Source organism: Canis lupus, chromosome 14, assembly GCF_003254725.2.
Source record: "Canis lupus dingo isolate Sandy chromosome 14, ASM325472v2, whole genome shotgun sequence".
Lineage (NCBI taxonomy): Eukaryota > Metazoa > Chordata > Mammalia > Carnivora > Canidae > Canis > Canis lupus.
In genome coordinates, this window is record NC_064256.1 from 33,034,193 (window position 1) to 33,047,549 (window position 13,357).

The 13,357-nt window shown below is 35.5% G+C and overlaps 1 protein-coding gene across 31 annotated transcripts in view; it reads left to right on the top strand.

Annotated features, from left to right (window-relative positions):
* The window catches only part of HDAC9 (histone deacetylase 9), a 1,020,499-nt gene that overhangs the window by 903,259 nt on the left and 103,883 nt on the right, over positions 1 to 13,357 (top strand). The gene's annotated exons all lie outside the window — the stretch shown is intronic.

Below are 13,357 nucleotides of genomic sequence, written 5' to 3' on the forward strand. Positions count from 1 at the left end.
GCCACATTGGAGAAACTTGAAGAGCGGAATGTTAAGAATTTCTTACTTGCAATCTAAGTCACACTTTCCACCTCCAATTTTTTTTTTAGGTGTGATTATTCCTACTATCACATAATAAGAAAATAATAGAAAAAGAATAAAGGGACATGGTAAGAATTAGAGTGGTATATTGGAAAGTACATTAACTAGGAAGTAGGAGATTTTTGTTCTATTCCTCATTCGGACACTAAATATCCATTTAAAGAATTGATGTCTCTCGTCCTCTCACATAAGATGAAACATTTGAAACAACTAATAGAATGGTTTAAAATTTGCTATCTAGACTAACAAGCTATAAGCACTTAATAAGTGCTCATAATCTATGGTAAGAACATCACATTTATTTTATAATCATTATAACAATACTTTAAGATAAGAAATATTGCTATAATTCCCATTTTTAGAGATGAAGAAACTAAAGCATAAAAAAGGTAAGAAATGGCCTGATTTATAAAAAGGCTACAGCTGGAATTTACAGGTAGTCTAGTTTTAGAGATAATAAAAATGTATTTTTCTTTCTATATTTGTATCAGAAATTGACCTTGGAAACAAGGAGGAGCAAAGACCAGGACTTGCATCATCATCATCATAGGGATCCAAATTTATTAAGTTCATTCATTTGGCCGAAATAGCTACATTTCTTTTCTGCTATTTCCATTCTTTTCCCTTCTTTCCTGGAAGATCATTTTGTATATTGAGAACATAAAACTCCACCATGAATACTTGGGCCCTGCCCTGTGAAGACAGAAAGTGGTATACCTTGCCCTTGTGTACCTATTCTCTCATCATGCTTTATGAAAAGATTAGCAAAGTGGGAAAAGGATATTGATTTCACAGAAGCAAATTTAGAAGGCTCAGGAAGATGTATTTGATTTTGTCCCAGACATACAATGTTCTTAAATCTTCCTCATATAAGACTGATGAAACTTCTTTCTTGGTAGAGAGATATTTATTTTAAGGATATTTATTTTCAGGATGATTACTATTGAGCCTAAGGAGCCTAAATTTTTTTAAAAGATTTTATTTATTTATTCATGAGAGAGAGAGAGAGAGAGAGAGAGAGAGGGAGAAGCAGGCTCCATGCAGGGAGGCCGACGTGGGACTCGATTCCGGCTCTCCAGGAACACGCCCCGGGCCGAAGGCAGGTGCTAAACTGCTGAGCCACCTGGGCTGCCCAAGGAGCCTAAATTTATGTCCCACCTTTTTATTTATTTTTTCTCCCAGGCTGTTACTTGATGCTTCTCATATTTGGCTTTTCTTCTGAAGCTGAGTGTTGAGAACCTAGATAGGGCTTGAAGTAGGCAAAATGATTGAAGGGGGAAAAAAAAAAGAATTCTAAGTAACTTTATCATTAAGGCAGTGACAGTTGACAGACATAGACATACACTTACGACATACACTTACATATCTGAGGCTCTCCTACCATGTTTTTATCATTTTCACACTGAGAGCAATAGTGCTATCAGAAAGAAGAGAAAGCTGCACCTGGTAATTAACTGGTAATTATCTGCAAAACCACGTCACTCACTTAGGGTTACCATCTGTAGCTTTGTAATTTGTGCTTTGCACAAAAGGGTGCAGGGTGAATAGGAGCTAACATGTAGCCTCTGCTCCCTTCATCAATCAAATACCATGGCCTGGGTCAATGTTTAATCAGAGAAATGAAACTAGAAAGAAAAGAAAGTGCTTAATTAATTTGACAAATATACAATGGGCACTTAATATGGCCGTGATGATGGTGTAGGTCCTGGGGCTACATCAGTCTAAACAAGTCAAAACTCTGTGTTCTAATGCAGCTTATATACCCAAGCCATGCTGTTTAAAAGTACCCACTGACCACATGTGGTGATTACATAAGTTTAAATGTAATATTTAAATTTATTGAACTATGTATATCTAGTGCTCAGTAACCATGCATAGCTGCCAGCTGCTACCTTGGATAGCGCTGATATAGAGCATTGGCATCATCACAGAAAGCTCTTTTGAAGAGCATTTTCTAATGGTTAAAGTTGAAACGAAGAAAGTAAACATGTGGGCAGCCCGGGTGGCTCAGTGGTTTAGCGCTGCCTTCAGCCCAGGGCCTGATTCTGGAGACCCAGGATCGAGTCCCACGTCGAGCTCCCTGCATGGAGCCTGCTTCTCCCTCTGCCTGTGTCTCTGCCTCTCTCTCCCTCTCTCTCTCTCTCTCTGTGTGTGTCTCTCATGAATAAATAAATAAAATCTTTAAAAAATTAAAAAAAAAGAAAGTAAAAATGTAGTACATTAAGATTTGATATGCTTTGAATAAGGTTAAAGTAGGGAAAGGATCAGGTGTGCTGGGAGAAGTATGATTTGCAATTTTAAAAAGGATGATCAGAGATGACCTTACTGATAAATGACATTTGCATGAAGACTTGAGGGTAATGAGGGAGCAAGCTTGTGAGACAGTTATAAGGAGGAGCGTTTTAGGCATGAGAACAGATAGGGCAAAGGGCCTGAGACAAAGATTGCTTGAGGTGCTCAAAATAAGGGAGGTCCAGTATGACTGAGGTCCAATGATCAAGGGAGAAGGTAAGTGGAAGAGGTGAGGAGTGGTTATACTTTGATTTATTTTAAAGGTAAGTGAACTGGATTTGCTGACAGATTCGATCTGGGATGGGGGGAGTAAAGGATAACTCTAAGGTCTTGGTTTTGTGCACTAGATAAGGAGTTGATGTTAACTGAGATGGGGAAGGATGATCAGGTATTCAGCACTTTACATGTTTAGATTTGAATATTTCTAAGACATTTGAATGTAGCTATCCAGATGGCAATTGGATATACATGCTTTCAGTTCAGGAGAGAAGTCAGAGCTAAAGATATAAATGTAATTGTTATCAGCATGTAGATGGTATTTAAAACCATGAGACCAGATGGGATCATATGGGGGGCAAGTATAACTAGAGAAGAAGAGCTAGAGACTGAAACTTGGGTCGCTCCAACATTATGACATCAGAGTACTGAGGAGGAGCCACAGGAGGAGTGGCTGATTTCCACCAGCAGAGCATGGTGCCCTGGAACCCAACTGAAGCAAGTGGTTTGAAGAGAAGAATGTAATCAGCTGTATCAAATGTTGTCAATGGGGCAAGTAAGATAAGAACTGGCTATTAAATTCAGTAACACAGAGGCTACTGCTGACTTTGTCAATAAAGGATTTGATGAATTAAAAGCTTGATTAGAAGAGAGAATTGGACAAGAGAAATCAACTACTCAGATAGAGCATTCATCTTTGAGGAATTTTGCTCTAAACAGATTCGATAAATGGAACGATAGGTGGGGAGAGGAGAGTAAATGAGTATTTTAAAAAACAGTATTAGTAAAATAACAGCATATGATGCTGGGAATGATTTCATGCACAGTGAAATATTGATGTAGAAAGAGGAATGGATTCATTTCTGGAGAAACATCCTTGAATTTATTAAGGGAATGAGATCTAGTGCACTAGTGGAAGATTTGACCTTAGATACATGGAAAATTTATCCATAGTAACTGGAGAAAAAGCAGAATGCATGGGTCCAGATGCTGGCAGGTGTGTGAATGTGGTGGTAAGAGATTTATGAAGTGTGCTTCTGATTGACTTCTTTAGTGTAATAGGAACCAAGGATATCACTGAGAATGAAAATGGGGATGAAACTTGGGAGATTTGAAAACCAAAGAGAAGATAGACATAATTAGCTAAGGAGAGCAGAAAAGGTAATCTAATAGGAGAAGATGGCCTGGAGCAACCTTAAAGGCCCACATAAGTTTCATGGACTTCACTTCAAAGTGAGAAAATTCAGCATAACTGTGTCATTTTCACCAGCCACATTGAACAATAAACTAGGATTAAATTAAAGCAAAAGAGCCCAGGAAAAGATTATCTGATGTGCTATGAAATTTCATCTAGTTAAAGAAGAGAAATAAAAAATGTATGAATGAAAAATTGATTGGATCAAATAATTGCAGATCCCAAAACTATTGCAGTTGAGGTAGTAGTGGAAGTAAACTGAGAAGATAAGAAATGATGATAAAAGAAGAAAATGCTTGGAATTGATACTGTAGAAATGTTCTTATTGCTGATTAAAGTGACCAGGTCATGATCATATATGAGAATCACTAAATCCTATCCTAAAGATCATTTCACAGAGGGAGTTACTCTAATTTTAATTAGGTCAGTGTGTATTTTCTCTGAATTAGAGTGCATCTCTTTATGAAAGAAGAAAAGCTTTTTTTTTTTTGAAAGAAGAAAAGTTTTTGATAAGATGACAAATTGATGCTTAAATTTGAAACTAAAAAATAAGAGGGCAGCACATTCACCTCAGATAACATCAGATAGATCTCTTTGGCCTCTTCCCTTGTGAGTCTAGACAGTGCAATATTGGGGTTTGCATTTGATCAGAAGCTTAAACTTCTTGTTCTACCCAATTTCCAAGAGTTTACTCTCTAGGGACTTCCAATACAGGCCTAGTACCAATAAGCATTATTTAATTGTGCTTAGCCACTTTCTTTTGAATATATTTCCAAAAGAGAGGATTGCTGTATCCTATGTATGGATTCTCTGCTGCTTGATTGTATACAACCATAAGAAAACCATTGATCTATTTGTATAATGAAGGAAATCTCAAAAAATAACAGGAACATGGTTTATTAGTGCCAAAAAAAAATCAAGAAGATACTTTTTCTACTAAATAGGAAATTCTAAGTGTTATTTATGATAAGAGGAAATACTTGATATAAAAATCACTTACTTAATGCTTAAGTTTACATTTTGTTCTCCATTACAGTCTTGTTTATATTTCCAAAATAAATGGACAAACAAATATTTATGTTTACTCTTGAGATGCAAATGTGGAAATATATCTACCTACTAATTTGAAAATTTATTGGTAGTCAATGCAAAAAAGAAAACAGCTCCCCTCCCCGAAAATCCCACAAACTAGAACATGGACAATGGCTTACTTTATTTTAAGACCTAACAAAAGTGTGCACATTTTCTCTAACTTTACAAAGACTCTGATAAAACACTCAGCTTGGTCAGCCAGAATTCAGTCACCATTACCTTTAAAAGTAGGAGGTAGGAACTTATCTTCATTAAGTGACACTGAATGTCTGGCACCACATAACTAAGCAGAGAATTCAGTAGCTTAGGGTCCATGGGATGCCTCAAGTTCAAAGGGAATAAAGACATCCTGTTTGGTGTTTTATTTCACTCATGCTGTTTAAACTGCCCAGATCCCCTTAAGTGTTTTCTTTTCCATTCTTGAGCATGATCTTCTTTGTTCTTCACAAAGCATAATAAAAACTCAATGTCAGACCAAATAATTTTCACAATGTATCACAAGATTTTATTTTTGAGGTAGAAAGGTCTTTTGTACAAAAAATCATTTTGTTAATGATGGGGAAAACAGGTCACACAGTCTCTTTTCAGGACCGGTGGCTTATTAGAGAAAAAACAACATTGCTTCAGAGTTACCTATTCTGACCTAATACCTTCAGAGTGCCAATTCTATTACTGAAACTTTTAATAAAAATATCTCCCTTGAGAAATAATGAAGGTAGATCAGTTAATCTAATTCATCCAATGAGGAAAATTTATTCTCAATTTCTGAGACCACAAGCATGAACAAAGAAAACTACTTCTGCATTTAAAGATACTCTAAGATATTCTAAAAGATTTAGCAACATGTGTTCATTCAATACAGAAAATACAGATGCTGGGGCATCTGGCTAAAGCAGTCAGTAGAGCATGCAGCTCTTGAACTCTGGGTTGTGAGTTCAAGACCCACATTGTGTGTAGAGCTTACTTTAAAAAAAAAGCAAAAAATTTTAAAAAGAAAATGCAGATGCTAATTTTTTCTAGTGTAAAATCATAACCTGTAATTTTATTTTAATGTCTCAAAGGTTTTTTTTACTAATATTTACTATTTTTAAAATTTAAACCATGGAAAAAATGCTGGCTGAACAAAATCTAGTATGACCAAACTTTTCAGAAATGGCTCTAGCGGGTTTTTTCTACATACTTATTTATAACAGGCTGATTAATTAATAAATTTGAACATATATAAGTCATATATTAGATGTATATTGAAATTTGACTGTCATTTGAGGAAAAAGTAATAAGGTCTCTCAAATAATCACTTACTAAGTAATTTCTGAAATCTGAAGAGTGCTCAAAGACTTGGGGGAATTCATGGTTTCTCAAAACCGTAGGACTATACACATTTTCTCTTTGTTTTCTTAGAATATTTCTATAAAAAATAGATAAATATCATGTGACTCCTAAAATCTAGTGTTCTAACTTAACAAAAGTTGTTTAAAGCATACTGTGGGGGCTTTTGCTTCCTGCTAATTCATCTGCAGAGTATCAAATGATCAAAGTTGTAGTTAACATTCAATTTTAATATATTCTACTGAAGAAAGTCTGATTAGGCTGCTTTCTTTGGGAACCAAAAAGGATCAGTGATGAACTATGATTCTCCATATAATATGTTAAAATTATTTTCCATTTTAAAATTTTATTTGCTATTTGCTATATATGTTAAACGGGTATAATTAGATTTTAGAAGTGATTATAAGACAAATGTATTTGCTCCCCATCCAAATATCCTTTTAAATTTGATTTTTTAACATTGCTCCCCCATTCCTGCTAAAGGTCTTTGCCACCAGGGTACAATGGCATGGAAGTAATGCTATTAAAAGATCATGTCCATGTGTGGCCTTTCTAGATTGTTACTTTTTACTGTCATTCTTAAAATGTCTCCTATGAATCAATCTCTTTAGGAACAAAAAAGTATGATAGTAACATTTGAATTTTTGTATGTATAGAAATTAGCAAAATATATTTTGTGCATTTAAAGAAATCACTTCTTCTGAAGCATGAACTTATACATAGCTACTGTCCTTACAAAGCCTTATTTTATGTCTCAGTAGAACTAGTTCTTAATTATTGAATCATTTGTTGATTGATTTGTTTCATTTAAGAACATATATTGAATCATTAAATATGGTAAGTGTTAATGGCATATTAAGAGAAACATGCATATAATAATGGCAGTATAGATATAAGAAAAGATCAAGTCTGATTTAGTCGATTGGTATGACAAAAAGGATTGGAATTACCAATTCCATTGTATGGTAGATGTTTTCCATAATTTGAACAAGCTGAATCAAGTGGTCCATATCTTGAGGAAATTTTTTTTTGTTTTTAAAGATTTTATTTATTTATTCATGAGAGACATACAGAGAGAGGCAGAGACGTAGAGGAAGAAGCAGGCTCCCTGCAGGGAGCGTGTTGCAGGACTTGATCCCAGGACTCGAGGATCACAACCTGAGCCAAATGCAGATGCTCAACCACTGAGCCACCCAGGTGCTCTGAGAAAATGTTTTTAAATCACTTATACAGTATATTTAAAATGCACCTTTATTTTTTTAAAGGTGCACCTATATTTTATTTATTTATTTGTGAGAGACACAGAGAGAGAAAAAGAGACATAGGCAGAGGGAAGAACAGGCTCCCCATGGGGAGCCTGATGCAGGACTTGATCCCAGAACCCCAGGATCATGCCCTGAGCCAAAGGTAGATGCCCAATCGCTGAGCCACACAGGCATCCCTGAAATGCACCTTTAAAAAACAAACAAACAAACAAAAAAACACTAGTTCAGAAAAATATTAGACATCCCTTTTAAATATGCAAGAGAGTAAATAATTTTTCACATTCAGTTAAGATTATGCTACCAAAAAGGTATGAAGATTGCTGAGTTAGATAGTTATTGGGTAGGGAAGGTTTCCAAAGGCTTAGGTTTTGGAATCTCTACCACGTAAACTGTTATTAATGAGAAATCATGTTTTAATCTTAGGATATATTTGCTATGGTTTTGCTGATTGAAAACATAACTTTTGGATGAGCTATAGACTGTTCTCTCTCAGAATCAAGATGCTGATTCAGTGTCCCATCAATAGATGGCACTTTCTTTGTTGTGTTTATATTTGAACTGAGTTCTGATGTAGTAAGAAGCAATTAGTATGATTGAGTTAACTTAGTGCCTTGGTGTTAGGACTGACATCATTTTTCAGAAAGTTAGTCATGCTTCCTATACCTAAACATGAACTTGTTTTCTTCTTTTTTATTATATTACTGAGATTAATGAAGAATCTGATAGCTAGGCTAGGTTGTATTAAAGACATTGATAGGGAAATACTGTCATTCATTAATAGCAAGTTTCAATTTTATGTTGGTTAAATAAATCATACTTTTATAGGCTCTAGAAGATAAAAATTTTATTACACGGTTTATTCCAAAATTTAAAGTAGTGGTATTTTAATTATTACTTCAGAAGACATGGTGACAAAGAGAGAGAGAGAGAGAGAGAGAGAAGAAAAAAGAGAAGAAAATACAGTGGATAAGCTAACTTACGAAGAATCAGTATAAGTGCAGTGGGTTAATTATATTTAAAATCAGTGAATAAGCCTTGAATTATTCATTATGATTTGTCATCTACCAAGTAGTGTAGATAAAGGCAGATATCCATATAAATCATATCTAATGTTTAATAAGCTACATACTATTAGTGACCTGGCATATAAAAATGATTTTATATCGGGTTTGAAATATTAACAGAAGAGGTATGCCTGGACGGCTCAGTTGGTTGTGTGTTGAACTCTTGATTTCAGCTCATATTGTGGTCTCAAGGTCATGAGATGGAGCCCTGCATTCAGCAGGGAGTGTCCTTGAGATTCTCTCCTTCTCCCTTTGCCTCTTCCCCACTCACATGAACACTCTCTCTCTTTCTCTTTCTCTCTCTCTCTGAAGTAAATAAATAAAATCTTTTTTTTTTAAGGAATATTAACAGGAGAACTCAAGTTTCTATTTCTTATTTCCAAATCTCAAAAATGAGAATGTTTTGGGTATTTTCTGAAATGACATATTCTTTGAAATAGTTGATAATATGCACAACTATTTGAAAGATGACAGAAGAGGGGGTTCCTCTGTATACGGATCTCAAAAAGGGAGTTTCTCTAATTAAGAAACAAAAAAACAAAACAAAACAAAAACCTCTTCATACAATGTACTCCAAAGAAAGCAAAGAATTCCAGCAACACAACATTTCAGAGGTTTTCTTTGTCCCTCCTCAAAGGATGTATGTGTTTCCTGAAACATATTTGAGTTTTGTTTTAATTGTGATAGTTTTATTTTTAAGTCCACAAAGAACAACTCAAGTCCCCCGAACACATATACATAGACACACACATGGACACACGTTTGCAGCTATGCATTATTATCATTATTTAGAGAACAAAGGTAAATAAACTTAAAATATGTATCATTAAGATTGGGAAAGTTCTACAGTACTGAGCAGTAAGAATGAAATGTACTTGATCCTGGGATGGTGTGAAACCTATGAGTTCGCAGATTCAAGAACAGATGGCCTCTATTCACCCCATGTGGCTAAACTCACAAATGCCAACCTCAGAGACGCCTTACCTTTGCCCTGTCTGTCCCTTCTAGTCTAGTTCTGTTATATTAAGGGTTATTGCCTTCTTGGCCCTCCCTGCAATCAGCTTTTGAAGTCCATGGCCAAGAAGGCAGTGTGAGACACCATTATGAGAGAGGTGTTTGCTTAAAGATATAGTCCAAGCAAGATCCCATGAACTCCTTGGTAGTCTAGCAGAGAACCACACACCCCAGCCAATATCTTCTAATCCCCTGAGGATACGGAACTGCCTACCATAAAAACATAATGGGCTGTTTATCTGAGCAGTGAGGAGATAACATCTTAAAGTTACAATCTGGGTTACAGACTGGTGACATGAAGCAATAAGAGGTTTGAATACCTCACTTGCCCTGGGAAAAACAACATGTGAACAACCCAGTGTATAGATACCACTGGACTCTCCTTTCTCATGCTAATGAGAGCCACAATTTTCCCAACATTTTTCTGTTAAATAAATTAAATATACTTGGGAAGACATGGAAGCACTCTGCCCCTTACTCCATTTGCATGCTTTATACTATTTTTGAAGTTTGAGGCTATGTTAGGAAATATTCCCACTGGCACAATCAAGTGAATTTTTGTGGCACATTTGACTTCTTTTCAAAGATTGCTTAAATTTTGTGACATTAATCATGATTGTCTAATAAAATACTATAGAGATTCCCAACAAGATGCTTTATTCCCAGGGCTCACATACTGCAACAGATCAGATGCTCATTTGTGTGTGTATGTGTGTGTATCTGAGTGTGTGTGAATACTATATTTTCTCCTCTAATTCTTTCATTCTCTGCTGGGGCAAAATTAAAATATCTCAAACTTTTAAAACATCCTTCTTTAAAGATCTGTCTTTATCTGCATTACTGACATTAGGAAAAAGAAAAGCTAGACTTGATATTTAAACTACATCTATCGAACACATTATCTAGTGGATATTGTACAACCGTTTGTTTCTGGCAAGCCTGTTTGTTATTATCAGTCAACTGAGAGAATTTCATGCCTTTAGGGGATTCCCTCACCCTAATAAAATTAATCTCTATGATTGTGGATAGTGACTGCATTAACCATTTAGTTGCCTCTTCTTCACTGGATATAATGGATATTTTGGCATATACAAATATGACTGTTAACAAACTATATTTCAACCAATGTGGTTCATTTTACCCATTTCCTGAACATTTGATAGAATTGTTTTCATAACCAAGCCAATTTACTCTAAAAAATAGGCTCTATGAATTGGTCTAATATGTTTCATCTTTTTTATTCTTAGACCTGCTTATATATATTTCCTTTTTAAAATTTATTTATTAGACCTGCTTATATATATTTCCAATCTACTGTATTTAACAAGTAGTTTTCTTTTTCATTTCTCCCAGGAATAAGTCATATTCAACTTGATCACAGTCTTTTTGATCTTACCTACTTTATTTTCTTCTACCCTTTCAGTAACCCTTTCAAGTGGAAGAGGAAAGTTACACATAAAGTTGGTATGGAATGTATAGAAATAGGGAGGTGGGCGGGGGGTGGGGGTGACTGGGTGACGGGCACTGAGGGGGGCACTTGATGAGTTGAGCACTGGGTGTTATTCTATATATTGGCAAATTGAACACCAATAAAAAATAAATTTATATATAAAAAAAGAAATAGCTTAAGTCACAACCGTGTTGTGCTATTCAGTAAAGCTATTTATTCTCATAGTCAACTGCCCCTAGAGGCTGAAGCCTCTGCAACTAATCTCAAAGAGAATATACTCCATCCTAAATGATGACTGAAAAGTGAAGTGTCTGCCCTTCTTGGGAATGTGCACTAATGCTGCTTTCTCTTGCAACTTAAAAACATTTTATTGAATTTAAAGATTTGTTTAACCAAGTCCTCGTGAAGGTCCTTTTCACTCCTGGAGCCGTTTAGTAAAATATGGATTAGAGCAAAGCCCTCTAATGTGTCCGTAGGAGAGTCATCATGGTGAAATCCCACTGAGGGGTGGGGGGAAATGAACAGTCTCCAGAATAGAGCTTTTAGCCAAAAGGAGAAAAATGAGGCTTTGGCAAGAAAAACTCCCTGTGTTTGAAACAAACTATGAAAGTAAAGTATGTCAGTAAAACAGATTTCCCCAAAGGTTTGTTTGGAATAGAATTTTCAGTATAATGAAGATAAAGCACTTTTTGAGACCCCCCCCCAACAATATTTCATTCTTAATAGAATTGCCTGTGAGCAACTGAAGCAATTGACAAGGGCAAGGGAAAATATTTGATTGAATAAATTGCATCACTGAAATAAAAATGTACTTTAGCTCAGTTAAACATCTTGTTGGATTTCCTAGAATATAATTATTTGGCTAAGTAATCAAACTAGCACATAAACAAAAAAGGAATACCTGAGGAATAGAAAATATTGGGAAAAAGAAATTTCACGCTATTTATAAGTAAAACACTTCTCTCCCCTAAATGTGTAAGCTTTCTGACCCACTCTCACTGATCTCATTCCTTGCAGTATTTTTTAGAAAGGATGATAATCTACAGTAAGACCACTAATTTATGCATGATATTGTGCTATGGGTTGAACAAAACAAATTGTGCAGAAAGGGTCAGTCTGATATATTTTTAAAAAGCATAATGTAAAGTTATTCACAGGGAAATGAATAAATATATTCAGTAATTTACTTGTATGAGCTACTTGCAAACAATGTACCTGTTTAGACCAAAGAATAAGTTTATGGATCACAGTAGGAAAAAGGGAGCACTTTGAGAATTGATGGAATTTCAGCCTGGTGGTTAATTATAGCAAGGACTTGTAGAGCCAGGCAAACCTGGATTTGGGTCCTGACTCCACCACCTTTTGAAGCCACATGAATTTAGGCTACTAACATCCTTAAAAACTTCAGTATCCTCCTTTATAATAACTAAGCTTTATTCATAGTTCATGTAAAATACTCGCATACTACCTATTCAATGTAAGTGTTAAGCCAAAATTACAGGTATACTTGCTTTTATTGTACTTTGCTTTATTATATTTCCAACATCTTGTGTTTTTTACAGATAAAGTTTGGGGCAATCCTTCGTAGAGCAAGTATTTGGCACCATTTTACTAACAGCATTTGCTTGTTTCATATCTCTGTGTCATATTTTGGTTATTCTCACAATGTATCAACCTTTTTCATTACTATTATATTTATTGTGGTAATCTTTGATCAGAGGTCCTTGATGTTTCTATTGTAATTGTTTTGGGGCACCATGAACCACACCTATATAAAGTGGCTAATTAACAGATGAATGTTGTGTGGGTTCTGACTGCTCCAGTCACAGCCATTCTCCATCTTTTCCCTCTCCTCAAGCCTCCCTGATCCCTAAGACACAAAACTATTGAAATTAGACCAACTGATAATCCTCCAATGGCCTCCAAGTGTTCAAGTGAAAGGAAGAGTTGCCCATCACTCACTTTAAATCAAAAGCTAGAAATGATTAAGCATAGTAAGGAAGGCATGTTGAAAGCCAAGAGAAGCTAAAAGTTAGGCCTCTTGTGCCACTGTTGGCCCAGTTGTGAATGAAAAGGAAAAGTTCTTGAAGGAAATTAAAAGTGAGTGATAAGAAAGTGAAACTGCCTTATTGCTGATATAGAGAACATTTTAGGGGTGTGAACAGAAGATCACACCAGCTACAACATTCTCGTAAGCCACAGCCTGATCCACAGCAAGACTCTCTCCTCAATACTGTGAAGGCCAAGAGAGGCCAAGCTACAGAAGAAGAGTGTGAAGCTAGCAGAGGTTGGTTCGTGAGGTTTAAGGAAAGAGGCCATCACCATAACATAAAAGTACATGGTGGACAGCAAGTGCTGA